Source organism: Columba livia, chromosome 6, assembly GCF_036013475.1.
Source record: "Columba livia isolate bColLiv1 breed racing homer chromosome 6, bColLiv1.pat.W.v2, whole genome shotgun sequence".
NCBI classification, from domain to species: Eukaryota; Metazoa; Chordata; class Aves; order Columbiformes; family Columbidae; genus Columba; species Columba livia.
In genome coordinates this window covers 33,366,393-33,384,945 of record NC_088607.1, presented here as the reverse complement: position 1 = coordinate 33,384,945, position 18,553 = coordinate 33,366,393, and positions in this window count along the sequence as shown.

Below are 18,553 nucleotides of genomic sequence, written 5' to 3'. Positions count from 1 at the left end.
TTTTAAAATGTGCATTTTATTTACTAAATCTTGTCTGCCCAAGGAGCAAGTTCAGCCCACCGCCTAACACGGCACAGAAGCTTTAAGCATCAAGAACCTTTTGTGATCCAGCTGCTCTCCATGTTCTGCATCATGCAGAACAGCGCATGTGCACACATCCACAGAAAACATCACCAAAAACCACAGAGGAGCCTCTTTATACCCCAAGCTACTGAAAGAGCTACTTCCTGAATTACATCTCTTCAGCAGCAGCAAGACTGAGGACATGCAAAAGATGGATGAACAGATGCAGGAGACCTGTTCTGTAGGGGAACCTATTCGGTTTCCAATTGTTGTAGGCCCAAGGCAATGTTAATTTACAAGCCCTGGTTTCTACCCTTTCTAGAAGAGGTAGTAGGATAGAGCCCCAGAGCACAGCTTGTATGGATGGACAGAGAGTGAGGGCAGAAAGGCATTTTTCATGTCTAAGCGGTGCAGCTAATATTCTGCATGGTTTGTCTTGCAGGTATGCCTGCCAAACTCTCTCACAAGAGGAAGAAATAATTGCTCAGCTCTGAACCCATTCAAATATCTAAGCTGTCCTCACTTGAAAATCCTGAAGGGAATGATCTGGAATGGACTCAACTCAGTGGCCTTTTGCCAAGTCCTGTCTCATTCTTCCACAAGCTGGAAATGAACTATAAGGACACTTTGATCCAAACTTGTCCTTTAGACCCATAGGCTCTCATGTCGTGGCTGAATGCACAGTTCAACATACTGATCATCAGCCTTCAATAAGATTTGTGAAAGTGTTTGCTCTCACTCTGATTCTTCTGGTTTCTTCTGGAAGACCACTTCTTTTTTTCTTTTTTTAACGTCTCCATTAAAGCTTCATACTTCCCTCTTGCTCCATCACTGAATTATACTTGCTTTTTATAATAAAGAAGTTACATGGCTAACAGTGGTAGTTCAGGCAACAGATGTTGCACCAGTTTTAAACTGCTATTAAGTTGTTATCACAAAGATACATGCACGGAGGGAACTGAATCTGAATAAGAGGTGGTTTGAGTGAGCATGCCACATTCATCTGCCTCAGGCCCCCAGTCCTGATCCTGTGATTACTGTTTTAACTTGCAGCAGCTACTCTGGTTTGGTGCTTTTGAAATTATGGATTCTGTTCAGAGGTTACCAAAATTCTGCTAGGAATACACACAACACCTCTAGCTTTTATAAAAATTCTTCTCTATTTATTCAGGGTGGCTGAGGGAGTTCCCTTCAGAATACGACAAATGCATGTATCTGCAGAAATAAATTACTATCTAATGATTTCATCATCAAAACTGCTACACCTAGATGAGTAGTTATACGTTATGTTATATTCTGAATTCAGATAGATTCCTGTTTATAGAGCATTTATTTATGTCTGAGATGCATTTAAATGTAAATTGCAGTACCTAATGCCAAGTTTTATAACATGTCATTCACAATCCATTAAGTATTTTATTACATGTATTGTAGAAGAGAGAAATTTATAGTCCCCATTTATAGTATTAATAAGGTATGATGAAACTGCACTAAAGATGTATTGCTTTTTGGTTTATGTGGAAGTTTACTGTTAAAGCATAGTTACAAGTCACATTTTAATGTTTTATTATAATAAAAGACATGATCTGAGTACTGTAATGTATGTAAAAATTAAAAGCAGCATTACTAAAATGATATAGGCTTTCATACTGAGGCACAAACAAACACAGACTTTGCATATTCTTAGTTTCTTTCCAAGTCATAGCGACATGTGGAAAATAATACCGATTTGTTCATTTAAAAGCATTTGTCAGGTGCTTCATCACAGAGCATTTCAAACAAATATTTTGTTTGAAAACTTGGAAAAAAACACAACACACACACAAGTTATTCCTTCCATCCTTTTTAAACTTCCTAGGTCATCCCTCACCTACTATGTTTCTTTTCCCACACTTTCTGATTGTCAAAGTCTGGAATCAGCAGGGAAATAAAGGCTTTCTCTCTTTACCTTTTTACCTCTCAAAACTTTGTTTCCTATTACTGGTGAGGAAAAGATCAGACGTTTGGGAAAAACATTTTCCTTATTTCTACCGCTGCACTGTCCTCAGGAGCGGCTATCTCCACACTTGCCAAACAAGCAGAGAGGAAGATGATCTTCTTTGTACATATATGGGGGAAAAGGTCATTGCTTTAAAAAAATAATAATAATTCAAAAGCATCCAACTAACACTTTAAAAAAAATATTGTCATGGGTTTGGGTGATCCCTCCACTTTTAACCCAAATCCCGGGAGGATTTTGAGGGAGGAGGTAAGAGAAAGGAAAAGGTTATTTTTTGATCAGTTCAAGTTTTCATCTGGGTAGTCACTTGCTCTCCTCCCAGGTAGCTCTGAACTCTATGGTCTATATCTTGCTAGTCTTTTCCAGAGGCTTTCACATCCGTGAGTCCTCAGTCAATCCCCGTTTAGCTGCTATTTCAAACAACATGTACCTGAACAAAATTTCAAGCAAAGCATATCTGAATAGTTCTTTGTAGAAGTCTCCAATATTAAACCACTGTCTCCTGTATAATTATTGTCTGCTTGTGTGTGGGAAATGGGAATCAAAACATTAACTCATGGCATTACCTTTCAGTTCTTCCATTTTCTATTTCTGTAATACCGGAACGTCTCTCTCTAGTACAGAATGTTTAAAGACAGCGTTGCCCTGAGGAAAAACACTTAATCCCATACCACAGAGGGAAAACAGGAGCAGAATTAACTTCCTTGAGGTAAATACAATCTCTGTGACAAGAGAATGCTGATCTCTGGAGCTCTATTTTATATCTAGTGCACAGAAACTTATCACTGGTTACTTAGAGTTAAAAGGAAAGAATGCAGCCCTGAACAACCATGAGGCATAAATCCTAAGATGTCAAAGGTTATGGTTTTGAGAATCATTAAAGGTGATAAAGCAATTTTGCTAATTATAATAATTTGAAGATTAAAACAGAAGGTTGCGATATGAAAACATCAGAAGCTAAAAGACACAGTCACGACTTCCACAATCTTTTTTGGTTTTTTGAAGCATGGGTAACCAAGGGCTCAGGGAGGCTAAGCAAGTTACCAGTCTTACAGCAAACTAAATAAAACCACACAAAAAGGACCAAAGTCCCTGGTCTTGGCCATACACACAAACTAAGAATCCAACCCCTAAGCTTTCCTCCAGCTTACCTACCAGATTTATTTTGACTGTTGTATACCAGTGATTACCAGTGATACTATTGTTTTTTTCAACTTTCCAGATAAATTCAGAAAGGCAGAGAACTTTATCAAGATCATTTTCTTTTCCAGCTTGTCATGTAGTAACAGACAACATTTATTTCAAGTAAAGACAAAAATTACAGCTTACAAACATGTTACACAGAGATATAACAGTGCTTTCGCATTTCAGCTTACCCCCATTAATCCAATTTCCTTATCAAATCATTATCAATTTCCATTTGTTATCCCCAGTTTTTAATATTTGCACCGGGTTGATATTTTATCTTCCTTTGTCCAGCCTTTCTCTCTGTCACAAGATGTCCTCAAACTCTTCCAATTTATTTCCGCTCATCCTAAACTCCTGAAATCCATTAGAAGTCTAGGCTATCCAGCCATATGCTCACACTGATCTGTCTAGCAAAGGGACTAAAATGCAATTTAATCCTTTTCTGGGGTGTCTGTGACAAGTAGGCTGCTTCCTAAGTAACTTCACGTATAAGAAAAAAAAGTAATTACAAAACCACAAGAACATACAAAATAACAACCACATAGCAAAAAAACAAATAGTTTGGTTCGCTGGCTACATCTCATGTTCACCCTTCCAAACCTGGGTGTTAGAAAGCACTGTAATGGAAGCTGCGGAATGCGAATGGCTTTCCTCCCAGGTCCATGCGAGGTGCACCATGCTCTGGCAGCAATTTGTTTTCCCTCCTTCATTCCCCTCTGGCAGTGAGTGTGGTCTATGCAGGAGAGATTGCACAACCTGCATCATCCCAAACAGCTGCAGCTTTGTTTGTGCTTGAGGCCAGTGCTTATAATCACAAAGGCTTAATTAAACATCACCCCTGTGCACTTCAGTAAATTCATAAAATTCTACTGTGCACTTCTGGTTAAGCAGTGGTTGGAAATGGTAATAACAGAAAACTTACGTTAACCTTTTAGCCCTTGCTGATCTAGTGGTACCATACTTTTAAACTTGGTTGAGCCTACCATCTTTCCCCAGGATAAAAAGGGTGAAAAGCCTGAACGTCTTCCAGAAGACACCCACAGGAGTCAGTGGTGGAGATTTCCTGGGGCAACGTTTTTATCAACCTTTTGCAGCCAGAAAGTGCCAGAAGATAAGCCATTGAAATTCACAGTGCAACTCCTACTTTGTGAAGCCAGTTTCTTTTCTTCTTGTCACGCACAGAAAGGAAAACAGACCCACGGGCTCAAGCCCTACAGTGGCAATCCTACTTGAGTTAGAGCTCATGGAAGAACCAGACAGGAATGATTTCTCACAAGCTGGACATTAGACCTGCGCAGCAGCAACAGAACTTGGAGATCGTTCACATACCAGAGCACAAGGGGTGTAGTTAGAAGTATCCTTCTGCAGCTATTGCCATGGTCATATTCAATGCTTTCTGTAGCTCAAATGAGAGAAAGAAACAGTTTACTAGGAATTACATCAGCTAAACGGAGAAGAAAAACCAAACCAAACCAACCAACCAACCAAAAACAACAAAACAACAAAAAACATTTGGACAGCGAGGCAGAAAAACTTAATAGAAGGAAATGACAGATGTTCGCTCTTGCCACACTCTCATAAATGACCTTCATTCCAGTAGAATTATTATCAACATACAGAATAAAATAAGAGTCAGGTCAAAAAGTTCTTTCCCTTTTCACCGCTGGTGTCAGGACAAGAGGCAAGTCTTGCACAAACAGTAAGTGTATCTATTTTACAAGACCGTCACTCTAATATTGCATAGGAATTTTCATGGTTTTCAGCTCTAAAGAATGAAAGTACTCATACACTCCCTTGGGTCTATCAGGACACAGATGAAACTGTTTGTTCTTTTCAAGAAACCTAAAATCTCCTTTTCTTCCAAGTAAGAATTCTGACTGAAAAAGTTACTCTTCTGGAAGGCTCCAGGAGCACAAACAAACTGTAAAGGGGATCACATAGAGCCTCCTGGGAATATCCTCTGTACAACAGGCTCTCAATCAATCCCGCTCATACAGGAAGAAATCTAACGTAAGGGATATTCAGAAAAAAAGGAAAAAGCTAAAGTTATAGCTGCTCTGTAGCTATTTTCTGCCTTGGAGAGCCCTGGAAAACCAAGCATTGGTAAGTGCAGAAGGCAGTCTCACCAACATTTCAGATGCAACATACTCAGAGCTTTCACTGTAACCCTGCAGGTTTCTGCATGTGACAAGTCTCATTATTGTGATTAGAAATGCATACCTAGGTACCGGTCCTACTCTACAGGAACAGAAATCTGCAGGATTAGTGTTAAGACAGCTGGACAAATGAGACAGCACCTGTATTAACAATTTTGATTTCATATTCATTATTTTAAAAGCTCCCAGCATCCACCAACAGAAGCGGGAATAATGACGTCATGTTTTTTTGGAGCATGTCCAACATGAGCAGTGCAAAGATGGGAGTCTGTGCTCCTCTTTGGGACCTGGCAGGCTGGAGTCACAAGCCAAGAGCTGGCTAGCTATGCTGCACACTAGCCCAGACTCTCTCGTTTTAAGCCTCCTTCTGCATCATTTTAGTCCTACTTCTTCCACAATTAAACTATTTAATTTTGGGGCCATGCTAATGAGATACTTTCCTGAACACCTGCAGCTCTCTCGGGGGTCTGTCCTATCCTTTAAGGAGTCCCCATGCAGGTCATTACCCTCAGAGCTGAATGAGAGTTCTTGCGCTCGCAGAAGCCTTCTTGCTCCCTTGAGTGCGACTGGCCTAATTCCTGACTTAAAAACAAACCCAACCTAATACCTAAACCCAAACATTGCAGCATCTACAGGAAAGCAGCCACTTATTCATATTCTGGGCAAGCACCTTCATTTTCTTCATATGTCACATTCTATGGGGGTTTAAGTCAAGTGGGCATATCCCAAACTTAGATGCTATTTGTTGGTCACAACACCATTTATAATACTCAACATTTCTTGCCTCTTTGTAAGCTCTTTCATTCATACATTTTAAAATGCATAAGTACTTAAATCCTAGCCTCCTGATCCCTCAGTACTGTCAACAGAACTCCATCAATACTTTCAAGTAGCAGCACATTGGTGGAAAGTAATTACTGGTACCTAAATGCTCTTGATTGTTTGCCTTCTACAAGAAGATTGTGTAATGACCAGAGGCACCAAGAAAAAGCTCATCCTGTCCAAGCAAATCTCAGCCTCCTTCTCATACCTTCAAGCTCCCACCATTACTGCTTTTCTTGGTTTACTGATGGGGCCAGGGATTTCACTTCAGACCGGACAACAGCCCAGTTGGCCAGAAGCCTGGGCCCTCAAGCAAACCACGTTCAATGAATGTTAAAAGTTGGAGGGGAAAAGAAGAAAAGAAAGAAAGAAAGAAAGAAAAAAAGTTAACTTTTCTTTTGCAGGAATGTTAAAAGTGTCGGCCTCTAATCAAACCTACTTAGAAACACTTGAAGTTCTCTCCATCACATATTAAGTTCCTCAAAAATATTTTAGCTTTTGCTCATGCAGCAGGTACTTTTTATTCTGGTTATTCAGCCTTTAGTGATGAAAAATGTACAGTCAACTATCAAAAAATTACTACCCAAAGTATATTACTTGTGTCATCAGAGACACAGTTCAGAGCCCTCTCTTATCTCCTCCTGGTTTCATTGTGTTCTGGACGCACGTTTAAGCCTGCCCCTGAGTTAGACTACTGACACTGCTGTTATCTGGGCTTTCTGAAGAGCTGTTGTGATATCTGTCCAGACTGCATTGATTAAGGGATGTCTGGATTTGAACATGATTACATTAAGGCAGATAACAGTCTTAATGAGGAACAGATTTGATTGCTTTGGACATTTCTTTCCCTTCCCTATCTCCTTACTTACACGGCAGAATGTCCATTGTGTTCATTTTTTTACTGAAAAGTAAAAAAAAAAACAAACCCACAAACATTTTAAAACTGAAATATGGTTTAACACTATAGAAAAGTGCTAAGGGGTTAAAAAGACATTTGCTAAAACTATATTAAGTCTACATTTTATATAATGGATAATTAGTATGGATACAGATGACAGATTTATTTTCTGTCTCTTAAAAGCAAATGAAGTCACAGAACGTAAATGAAGAAAATAAATAAATGCGAACAACATCTGATATTTTAGTTAAAACTGTTTGAGCGCCTATGGTGCTCATATCTAAGGAAAAGACAAAATAACTGATTTTAGGATATTATCTGAAAGATGACCACTTGACAACCTATTGGCTATTTTGCTTTTTAATCTCGCATTATGCACATTATCTTTTGCAAAACATCATTTGCATACACAAATGAAATGTTTGAGCTCAGAGACAGGAAGAACTCCACCTCTGATTTAAAAATTTAGGGAATTATTCATTTGCCAATGCAAAGTAGGCATGGAAGGAAAGAACCATGTAATTGCTTCCCCAGTCACACCTTCTAAATAAAACAAAAGAAATCCCAAAGCAGTTGTGAATCAATGAGGTTCAGGCACCAGAAGTATTGAAGTAATTTTTGGAATTGTGGAAGCCCATGGCTTATAAGCTCCCACTCGTTCCATATTTAGGAGCAGCTGTGCACGAGCATACAAAATGTGTTTTCCAAAAGTACACACTGATAATTACACACATAATTACATGAAATGAACAAATACTTCTTTAGAACTTTGTCTTTGCAAAAATTAGAAATCATACGATTTCAACTTTAGGCTCCAGGAAAAATATCTCATACTTCTGCTTTCCGACAAACAGAATTAGTTCTTTACTGACAATAAAAGGAAAATACTCTGTATTGAACAAATGACTGTAATAATGCCCATACCTAAAATAAGCCAAATGGGGGCAGAAAAAACTGTCCTTTTTTTTAGAAACTGAAAAGGCATTGTACATCCATTTGACTTATATTTATTATTTACCATAGACAAATATTGCAGAGAAATAGTCTTAATAGCACTTTAGCTGCCTAAGAAACCACTAGGTTTCTCAGATGCTGTCCACATGCTACTATTTTTATACAGCTTTGGTTTCCACATGTTGACTATTTCTGCTTTTGGGGTTTTGTTGTTGTTATTGTGGCTTGGTGTTTGTTTTTTCTTTGGGGGGCGGGGGGAACGTTGGATTTTGGGGGGAGTTTTGTTTTGTCTTGTTTGTTTTTAAAAAAGGGTTCTGAGATCATATGAAAGAAAATATTTTTGAAAATATTTTAGAGAATTCTTCTGTTTCTTGTTTAGAGACTAAGATGATAAATGACCACAGACCATTTTATAAAGTTGTAGTTGCAGACATCCTTGCTTGGTTTCCACTGTATAAAATTATTGCAAATTTTGAACGGCTGACACTGAGGTTATATGGGGCTAATGTGATCTATTACGCGCCATTCTGCTACACAGATATCCTGTCTTGGAAGCAGAGAGCCAGTGTCCAATATCTGGAACAACTTTTCTATTAATACAATTATCAAAAGCATTTTTAAAATTTGGGAAAGCTGAACGGGGACCGCAGACACAAAACAAAAAGGAAACTGCAAAGCCAGAATTATCTTTTCTGTTTAAGCACTGAAAATCATCCCTGGTGGAATAAGTCACATCAGTATTATTTACTCAGTTGTCATAAAATTTTAATTGCAAACTTTTTTTTTTAGAAAAAAGCAGGAAAGCCTATCCACAATTAGGAACATAAGAATTTGCTGTATAGCACTAGAAGGCTTTGTTTGGTTTATTGTCCTTGTTTGCTTGGGTTTTTTTGGGTTTGTTTGTGGTTTTGGTTGGGGTTTTGTTTGATTGGTTTTGTCTGGTTGGTTGGGTTTTGTTTTTGTTTGTATCCAGAATCAGTGACTTGACTACTTGAACATTCCTTTTCTTTCCTGCCCAGGCTGAGAGCCACAACTTGAATCCGTGCAGCTCAAAGCAAGGAGATCAGTGCATGAAAAACAAGCTTTTCTGTCTTTACTCTGATCAAATCATGCCACAGAAACCCCAAATCTTCTCTATATAGCAAGTGACCGTTCCTGTGTCAGGTAATCCCCCTTCCTTTACACTACTGCTGCCCTTAGATAAACATCACGGTGAAATATGAGAGCACAGCCTGGAGGGCAGAAGCTGGAGTCCCTTTCCTTCTGGGTTTTCTTTCACATCAGTTGAGGGTTACTGTAGGATGTTAAATTGTATTTCTACTGCATTGCATTTCAAACATATTCTGAAATTAATAACAATATGGAATTGTTACTTTATGTTTCCAAGATATACTTGCTTAATGAGACTTTTCTTCTACATTACTAGATAATTGCAAAGAAGTAAGCTCATATAGGATATCTGAATTTTTAATAATTAGAGAATGTAAATCGCTTAGGAAACACAGCTATATGGTTTGCACTAACATTTCATGGGGGGCATTCTACTCCCTTCTCAGGCCTCAGCCAGCTTCCCTAGTAAATCTAAAAACTAGGTAATACAAAGGGAATAAATTCATACAGGAGGTCTCTGGACCACAGTACACCAAACACTGCACAAATGGTTTTTCAGTGCTGTTCTGCACGGTTAGAGGCACCCCTTGTACAACCTCTTATAAGCACTTCACTTGCGTAAGAAATTTTAGCCCAAGTTTCAGTCCCAGCTCCATCCCATGCAAAATTACTAGGAAGTTAAAGAGGAGGCAACTTGTGGGGTTCCTCAGGCCAGTCCATGGGCAATGTTTACAGCACTAGCACCCAAATAATCCTGCTGGCATTAAGAGAAAATCAAACAGCTTGCAGCAGGGCACAAGTGCTTCAGCTTCTCAGTGCTTCATGTCACGTTCCTTTTTGACATTTCTCACTGTAATATTAAAGATCCCTCTTCTGCAAGCCAGTCCTGCACTGCAGACCATGACTATCAGTATCATTTCCAACAGATATTGGCACACTCCTTTTAACTGCAGCTGCTCATGCCCCTCCGGTGCAGTGTGGAAACAAGCAATTATTTCAGGCATACTATTAAGCCTCCACCTGTGACTAACTGTATCTTGCAAGTCTCCTCAGAGATCACCTGTTGTCTTGTCTTTGGAACAACCCCACCAACTTTGGCCAGCCTGGAAGTGGTAGGGCAGAGGACACTGATGTGTCTGAACGATCACATACATGCGTCTCACTCTCTGCATCCACTTCCAGTAATTTCTCTCTGTACATACAAAAGGTTCAATTTTAGGGACAGCTGGATGACTTGGAGTGAGGTAATCGCTGTCCTAAGCTACCCAACCTGAACATCTGTAGGCCTTGGTGAACAGCTGGATCTGGCACAAGAAATTTGGTTCATACTCTTCACCCAGACCCACAGACTCCTAACGCTTCATGCGTGAGTTCTGGAGCCCCTTCTCCGTCAGCTCTAGGAGAGAGACAGATTCATACAGATGTGTACAATTAAGACAATACTTTTTAAAAAACAACAAAAATCACACATTCCTCTATTGAGAAAAACGCTCTGGAAAAACATACATATTTTTCCCCCTAAAATGCATAAAAAGAACATTTTCTCTGCCACCAGCTCAAATTTAAGTTTTGAGGTGTAACAAATGAAAAATGCACACAACCTTTATTTTATTTTCACACCAAAAAAAGTCTTTAACCACTGAAATAAGTAATGACTCTGGCAAAATAATATTAGTCAGCTCACTGCTGTCAAACTTCAGTATACCTTTGTTTTATGTTTTAGCAACAGTAATTAGAATCCAATATTTCTTCCACAGTAACTAGACAGACTGCAACACAATGGTCATGACACTTGTCTGAAATTCAGACCAGCTTCACATTTGTGAGCTCCCTCCCTCACTTTCAGAGGGAATGAAAAGGAATTGTGGCAGCTGCAAACCATGGGAGCCTCAAATCACTGAGATGTGTCAAATGCAATGGGCATCCAAGCCATTCACCTCCTTTACATAGAGCCTGTACATGTAACTCTCTATATATACACACACTAATCAAGGCTGTCTTGTGCCTGTAGAGAAGAAATAATTAACAAGAAGGTCTTGAGAAAGCCTCTTGCTTTCTGAGTAATTCTGTATCCAAATGTGTATGCTACCAAAACGAAGCAGTGAAATAAAGGAAGCAGTTCAGTACATTAATGGTATTTTTATTACTTGAACTGTTAAAACACTATGACACAAGGAGACTCACCTTAAAATAAAAACCTGACAAACTTGAGAACTCAAAAAGGCCGAGCCTCCAGCAGGTTACTAACAATACACCCAAAACACTGAAATCTGTAAAGGACTACTGTTTTATTACGTTTGCTCTGCTCTTGTGCTTCTGTTTAAAAACAAGTAGGACTGTGATTTGAGAGATGTTTCAGCATAGGTCTGCCATTGTGATGAACAAAACCTTCATATTCTGGCCTAAAGTCAGGCCTTTGGAGTACATAGCAAGTGTCAAGACAGCTGTATCCTCAAGATCCTGACTGGAGAGAAACACGATGTCTTGTGCAGATAAAATGCGATATGGAAATGCTTCCCCTTTGGGGACTGAGAGGAGCAGCGTGAGCTTGAAAAGCACAAAGGCACACGTGAACCCTGAGCTCTGGCAAGACCCACCCGTCCTGCTGGTGGAAACAGCGCTCATGACGAGGGTCCTGCAACCTGCGAGTGGGGAGCTGCTGTCACACCCTCACCCCAGAGCCCAGGGTGCTTCACCAGCAGCCACTCCTGGCCCCTCTTTTTCCAGAGATCAAGGAGGCAGCAGCCAAACAAGAGGCAGCAGCAGTCCCGTTGGAGGCAGTGCATCTGCAAGGGGAGATCTTTCCATCACACTGCCACCCCACCTAACGGGGAGGCAGGAATGCTGTTCCCCTGGTACAAGCAGAAACTGAGTGGCCAACCCAGCCAGAAAGGTCAGGCACCAACAACCTGTGGTACAGGCTAAGCTCTCCAGTAGTACTACTGCATTTACCTACACCAGTAGATCCATGAATGCCCTTTGCAGTTTATTTTGCAGTAATAGAAAATCCTTCAAATAGGTAATGAAAACAGAATTTTATCAAGACAGATTTTCAAGGTTCCAGGGATAGTTTGTTTTTTTTTTAATATGGTTTACATTCAATCTCCGTTGTTATCCAGATATCTGTTTTAAGGTCAGCAGCTAAGCAAACAAACAAACAAACCAAACCCCTTTGGTTAAATTTTATATACTTGTTACAAATAATGAAGTATAGAGAGCCCTGCTGAGTTTATTAGGCCATCCACCTACGGAATGAACTGTGGTCCTGGAGATACAGTGATAAGATTCCTGACCTGATCCTACCAGAGGGGTCCTGTTACTAACTTCAGGGATGGTCTAGAAGGGAAGAGTACCAGCTGCAGTTCAGGAGCCAGTTGCATGGGCAACCCAGACAGACCAAAATTCGCTGCCCATGAAGACTTTTGAGAGAAGATGAAGCAGGCTTCCTCAACCAACACTGTGGGTCACCTTTAGCACAGCTGCACTGAACAGAGCACACAGCCAGACCCACTGCAGTCAACAGATAACAAAATAGAGCAGGCTATAAATTATAGTGTTCTCCACAAAAATGTTATGATTTGTTGAACATTCTCTTGTCCAAAGCAGTTAGAGAGACAGCTCTTGATTGTGAAAGAGTTTAGGTTTCCTCTCCAGTCCTCAACTCTGGCTGCCACCAGTCTCACTTATTACTATATAGCACCCACAGTTGTGCACAGAGCATTGCTATGCATCTAGGAAGCAATTCTTGCACCTGCTTCTTTTGACTCTCATTGCATCCTACTGCTATCAGCACAACATTCACTGAATAACACACAGATCCCAGGTGATGTTTTTCCTCCTACAGAAGCATTTTGAACAAAGAAATGAAAAGAGCCTTCTAAAAGATGCACTGACAAACATGTAAAATTCAAGGCAATGCTTCCACTAACCTTTGATTTATATTATTTAATCCCTTTCAGCAAGAAGGATAAATTGCAACAAAAGTCATGCTTCAGTTACCTTGAGGGCTAGTTGTTTAAGATTATTAGAACAGTAAGGCTATAAATATACATCCTGTGAAGGTAAGTATCAGCAAGAAAGATGAAGAAGTGTTTTTCTCTAAAGCTTACCACTTGTTCAAACACACAAATCAGCATTTGCTTTCCAAATTCCAAGGCAAGTGCATCTTTGGACACAGCATTTTATTGACAAAGAGAAAGCTTTGACAAAAAGACTGCACACCAAAGAGGATGTAATTTTCTACCACTTACTGTTTTGCTAACCTCCAGATACTTGATACTTCAGTATACAAGTTTCCATTAAAAGTGGCAGATTTCAAGTCCTTTTGGTTGAAGGGAAGAACAGAAAGCAAACAGATCCAAAATCACATTGGCTATATATCAGTGTCTGCTTCAGCAGCAAACCAAAGGTGCTTGCCATCAAACACCAGTGACGGAGAGCGCAGCTCCACATCGCGGACAGCTGCTCACCACCTGCATCCTCACAGAGACGCTGTAAGCAAAATCTCTCACCTCTGTGATTCAGACTACTGAGTTTACACAGACTGTGTGCTTCTTCTACTAACCAAAGACTTTCTCAGGGGTTACCATCACCCGAAGGAAAAACTCCTTGCGAATTTACATGTTTTTTACATGAGAAGCTGCTCACAGTGAGCATATTTAAGTGACTCAAGTCAATGTATTAAAATAACATGCACAGGAGCACATAGTGGATGCTCCTATTGACGCAAAACCAGGTTAGCACATTAAAATTAAGAGGGTAAGCTTGAGGGTTTGAAGTTTTCCTGTCTCTTCTCCAGGAGAAGGAAGCATTTGGGATCGGGATATATGGAGAAGACAGAAATAGAAGAACCTGCTTTTGCAGCTATTAAAGGAAAAAAAAAAAAAAAAGAAAAAAAGAAAAAAAGAAAGAAAATATTTCTGCATACATATTTGAGAAAGGCTAGAGGAGCTTTAGCCCACCAATTGCTGTCTGCTCCCCAGCAGCAGCCCGCAGGCCAATGGAGGCAATGAAGCCAATGCCTCCCCAGCCTGGGCTCAGGACATCAGACTTCAGCTGAGATGGGCCCTGGGACTGAGACAAGACCTTTTCACTGGCCCAGGTGGAGGGGGTCTAGCAGCCTCGCATCCACCCTGGAAAAAACATACTCGCTGGCTTTGCAAAACTCAAGCCTGTATTGTTCTCAGTTTTCTTGTGCAGCTTCATTCATCTAAGGCAGCCCCTTTCCTTTCCTCGTTTGTACCACGCAGTGAATCCTCACCTGCCTTGAAGCTCCAGAGGCTTTACGTTTGTAGTGGGGCCTCAACGTTTGGAGGGCACTGCTAACAAACAGCATAACTGAGGGGCACTTGCTTAAACTCCTTGGCCCGCGTATGTGCATGTGCTGTCACTCAGCCTCCAAACCCCTAATCACTCTCTCCATTTAGAGATCCCCAGCAGCTGTAGGAAACTAAATAAGATTATTGAAGCTTTCCTATGTTATCTTGGACTATGAGTGTGTATTGTGACTAATAATTCGAATTGTTAGAATATTAAAACATTATTTGAAATAACAATAAATTATTGACTTCAAATATAGTTATTCTTTATGGTCAACATAAATGTGACTGATGCATTCTTTGCTAAACAAAACAGTAATAGTTAAGCAAAGGTCCTTCACAGAATATTTATATCTTTTCCATGCTTTAAAAAATGGAAATATTTAATTCATCGTTACCATGTGGCAATCAAATAGACTGAATAAGTGTCAGACTGCCAAAATAGACAAGACAAAAAGCCCACCACAGGTCAGAGGCTGGCAGATGGCTGATCCCATTTTCATAGCTGTATTTCCTGTTATTCTCTTAACAGGGAAAATGCATAAAAGGGCATTACCCATCTTCATTCTCTGAACTTCATCCACTTAGTCTAGCAGTTTAAATTGTGCCAGGTTCAGCTGCAGCCAGACACAAAGTTAACTACCATTATCTTATTTTTTAACCTCTTTCTCAGATACCACAGCAGTACCTGGTAGGAATCTATAGGCTACACATACAGGCCTGTTCTCTTCAATCCCCCTACCTGAAACAGTACTTGCTTTTTAAAAGCTTTTGGCACTAACAAAGTATATCGAAGTAATTGAAAAGCAACTGAAGTCATGTTGCCCTGATGATATCTCTGCCTTTGTCAAGAGCTACAGCAAAATAAAAATGTATAAATAAGTTGACCATATACTATTTCTTGCATCTTCAAATATACTTTTTGACAACACAACAAATTCGATAATAGATAAATGTTATAGTTTCTTGCAGCTGAAGAGGAAAAATAGGCTAACACCTGTCATGAGGTCACCATTCCTTCATTTGAAAACCACTGGGATACACTGGAAGTTAAAACGTACTGCAGAACAGCAGCACAAACAGCTTCTCAGTGAGTAGACGAGAAGTTGTAAGCCATCCCAAAACTCAGAAACGGACCTTCAGGAAATATTGCTCAGCCTCAAAACTGAATGGCAACATCATGAGTCTTCCCCTGTTCCCACCTGGGGCGTCTGCTCTTCCCCTTGGCCAGGGAGCCCTTCCCCAGCACTGTGGGGCTGTGGTTACCGACACCAACACCACACTTGAGTGTGCAGTTCAGCTCATCATTTTAGTGGAACCACAAGTACCCTTGTCAAACAAAAAGGCAACAGCAGAACCACAACCTCAGGCCCAGCAGCCATTACATTTTACAAGTAGCAGTAATACAGCAGGACATTTTCTCTAATGTGTTATGGACAAACTTAGACATGTATAACTGGAGTAATTACAAGGAATGTCTAAAAATTAATTGCATCCCTATCCATGGGCATATTTATGCCACCAGTGTAACCACGTGGTATCTGAGCATCTTACAGAACTTATGACTAGAAGAGAGTATCTTGTCTGGCTTGCTGAATAATACAGCTCATAAAATTATACAATCATTTCTACATCAAGCTTGGTGCAGCTTGAGCCTTGTCTCCCTATTAAAAAAAAGCTAACAATTTAATATTGAGCAAAGAACAATTCAACACATCCTTAAAAACTCCTTTTTGCCTTAACTGGGAAAATGCATATCCTACTATATGCAGATTTCAGCAGTTTCAACACCCTAATAATGGATTATCATAATGAACATGGTTCAAAAACTTCACTAAGTATTCTATTTATAAACACTCAAAGATTGACAAGTAAACCAGACAAAATAACTGTATTGCATAGCAAACAACTTAGAAAGCTCAACATAGATTCTTTTTTTCAGAAGAAACAAGGTCCTCTCCCAAGTTTTAGCATCAAGGGCAAAGAATTAAAAGCTGTCCTTGCCATGGCGGCTGAGAAGGATAAAACAACAACTGAAGCACCGGAGAGCATGATGCCACAGTGAAAATGGAAGATGAACACCAAATAAGGACCCGTCAGCTGTCAAGGCTTTTAGTGCAGTGCTCAAGTGCCCATAGAGCTGAAGTGCCTCTAGAACTTGCCTTGCATGCAAGGCACCTGGCATCTTATCGAAAATGCATCTCAAGAGAGACATACCAAACTGTATGAGAGAACAAAACTTACTACTGCTTTTGGCTAGGAATCCAAAATCAGAACCGGGATTTGTATTTGTCACTGGGAAGTGATACATGCTGAGGTGTTATAAAACCAAAACACAGCTGTTATTTGTCTGGACTACTTTTTATACTGCCAAGGAAAGCTCCACTGTGCTATAATTAGAGAGCAGATATCCCAGAGCTCATCGGGCTTGTAAGTACCAGCATAAATTGTGAAACTTGCCACTAAAAATCATGCTGGATATGATTTCCTAAATTTATTAAAATAGAGAGGGAAGAAACTGCTTTAGTTACTGCTCCGAAAAGCGGAATTATTAGCACTTAAGGCGATGACTGGAGTGAGAAAGAGGCAAACATCTGCCTTTCCAGAGGGCCTGAGCAGGTGGTTCCCTCTCTAAGGCCCCCCTCCAAATCTGGCACCGCTCATGTATGGGGCAGAACTGACTGAACCCCAAACAACTTCTCTCTGTTCCTTGTCCCTTCCTTTTCACTGAGCACATCAAGAACTCTGGATGGTGAGGAGTACTGCAACTCTTGACTAGCCAGCTGCTTTTTTGGCTGAACAGGAAAACAGACAACAGTTGGGGCTTTTCCATGCAATTAGATTTTGGTGAGCTAGGGAGCTGTGATTCACAAATTCATGGATGACAGGCAAGTTGCTCAGTGACTTCACTGCTTTCAGTTCAAAGTCACTAAACCATGATCACAAATTTCAGCCTCACACGCTGAAATGACTGATCTTAACGACACCTTTTGAAGACATCCATATCTGGCTGTATCTGTAGACTTCAGAATACCTTCTGCTGCATGCTGGTTGCAGTACCGATGTTTATATTCTTGCCGATGATTTCTATTTACTGATTAATAATATAAGGCATTACTTGATCCCATTTAGAATATTCTTAACATAGGGAACTGAAAATTTAGTGTTTAAATAAACAACATTTTCTAAGAACAATTAATTGTATCACAGGATGATGGTAAAGCACTAAAAAGTAATGACATTTAAAATGCATGGTTCCTCTCCTTTAGGATTCCCTTGAAATGATCTTGCACACCAGCCTACTTTTTGTGGGAAATCTTTTGATTGGCACAAGATGGCAGTTTACATACATACAGCTGTGCACTTCAAGCCATGATTAAAGCACATAGAATCACTGATTTAGCAAGAACTGACAGCTGCATTTCATAAGCTCCAAGGTATACTTTGTGGGGACAGTCTCCCAGCTCATGTTTGACTATTTGTACATGACACATGCTGAATACAAATTGGATGATGGAAGTAGGCTGAGTTAATGCCACCAATTTTAGCAGAGGAGTTGATATCCTCTGTCACCCTCAGCTGCAGCGCTGCCAGGGGCACAAAGAGAGCCCTTGTTTTCTTACAATCCGAAACGTCATTACATTTTAGAAATTGTTTCTTAGGCTCATAGAAACTTGTAACTTTTTAATAACACTCCTTGTATAGGTGTCAGCTCCCACTTGGTAGACTGGACAAAAAACAGAATTATTAAGCTCAAGTCAAAGTACAAGACTACTCATGTCTTTAGTAACAATTGCTAGCAGTTTGCACTACATTTGATGCATGCAGTAGATTCAGAACAACACATTTGCCTTCTTTGCAACATAGATATTGTGCTTCCCCATAGCGGTCCCAAAGGGAAATGCTTCACAAATTGTGAAGCTGTATGATTAAATTTCTAATTTAGTTTGCTTCCCATATTTCTCTCCCTTCTTGGGCTAAGAATTGATGAGGCCTCATTTGTTGCCAGATACTATATACCCTATCACTGTTGGAACTTGTGACT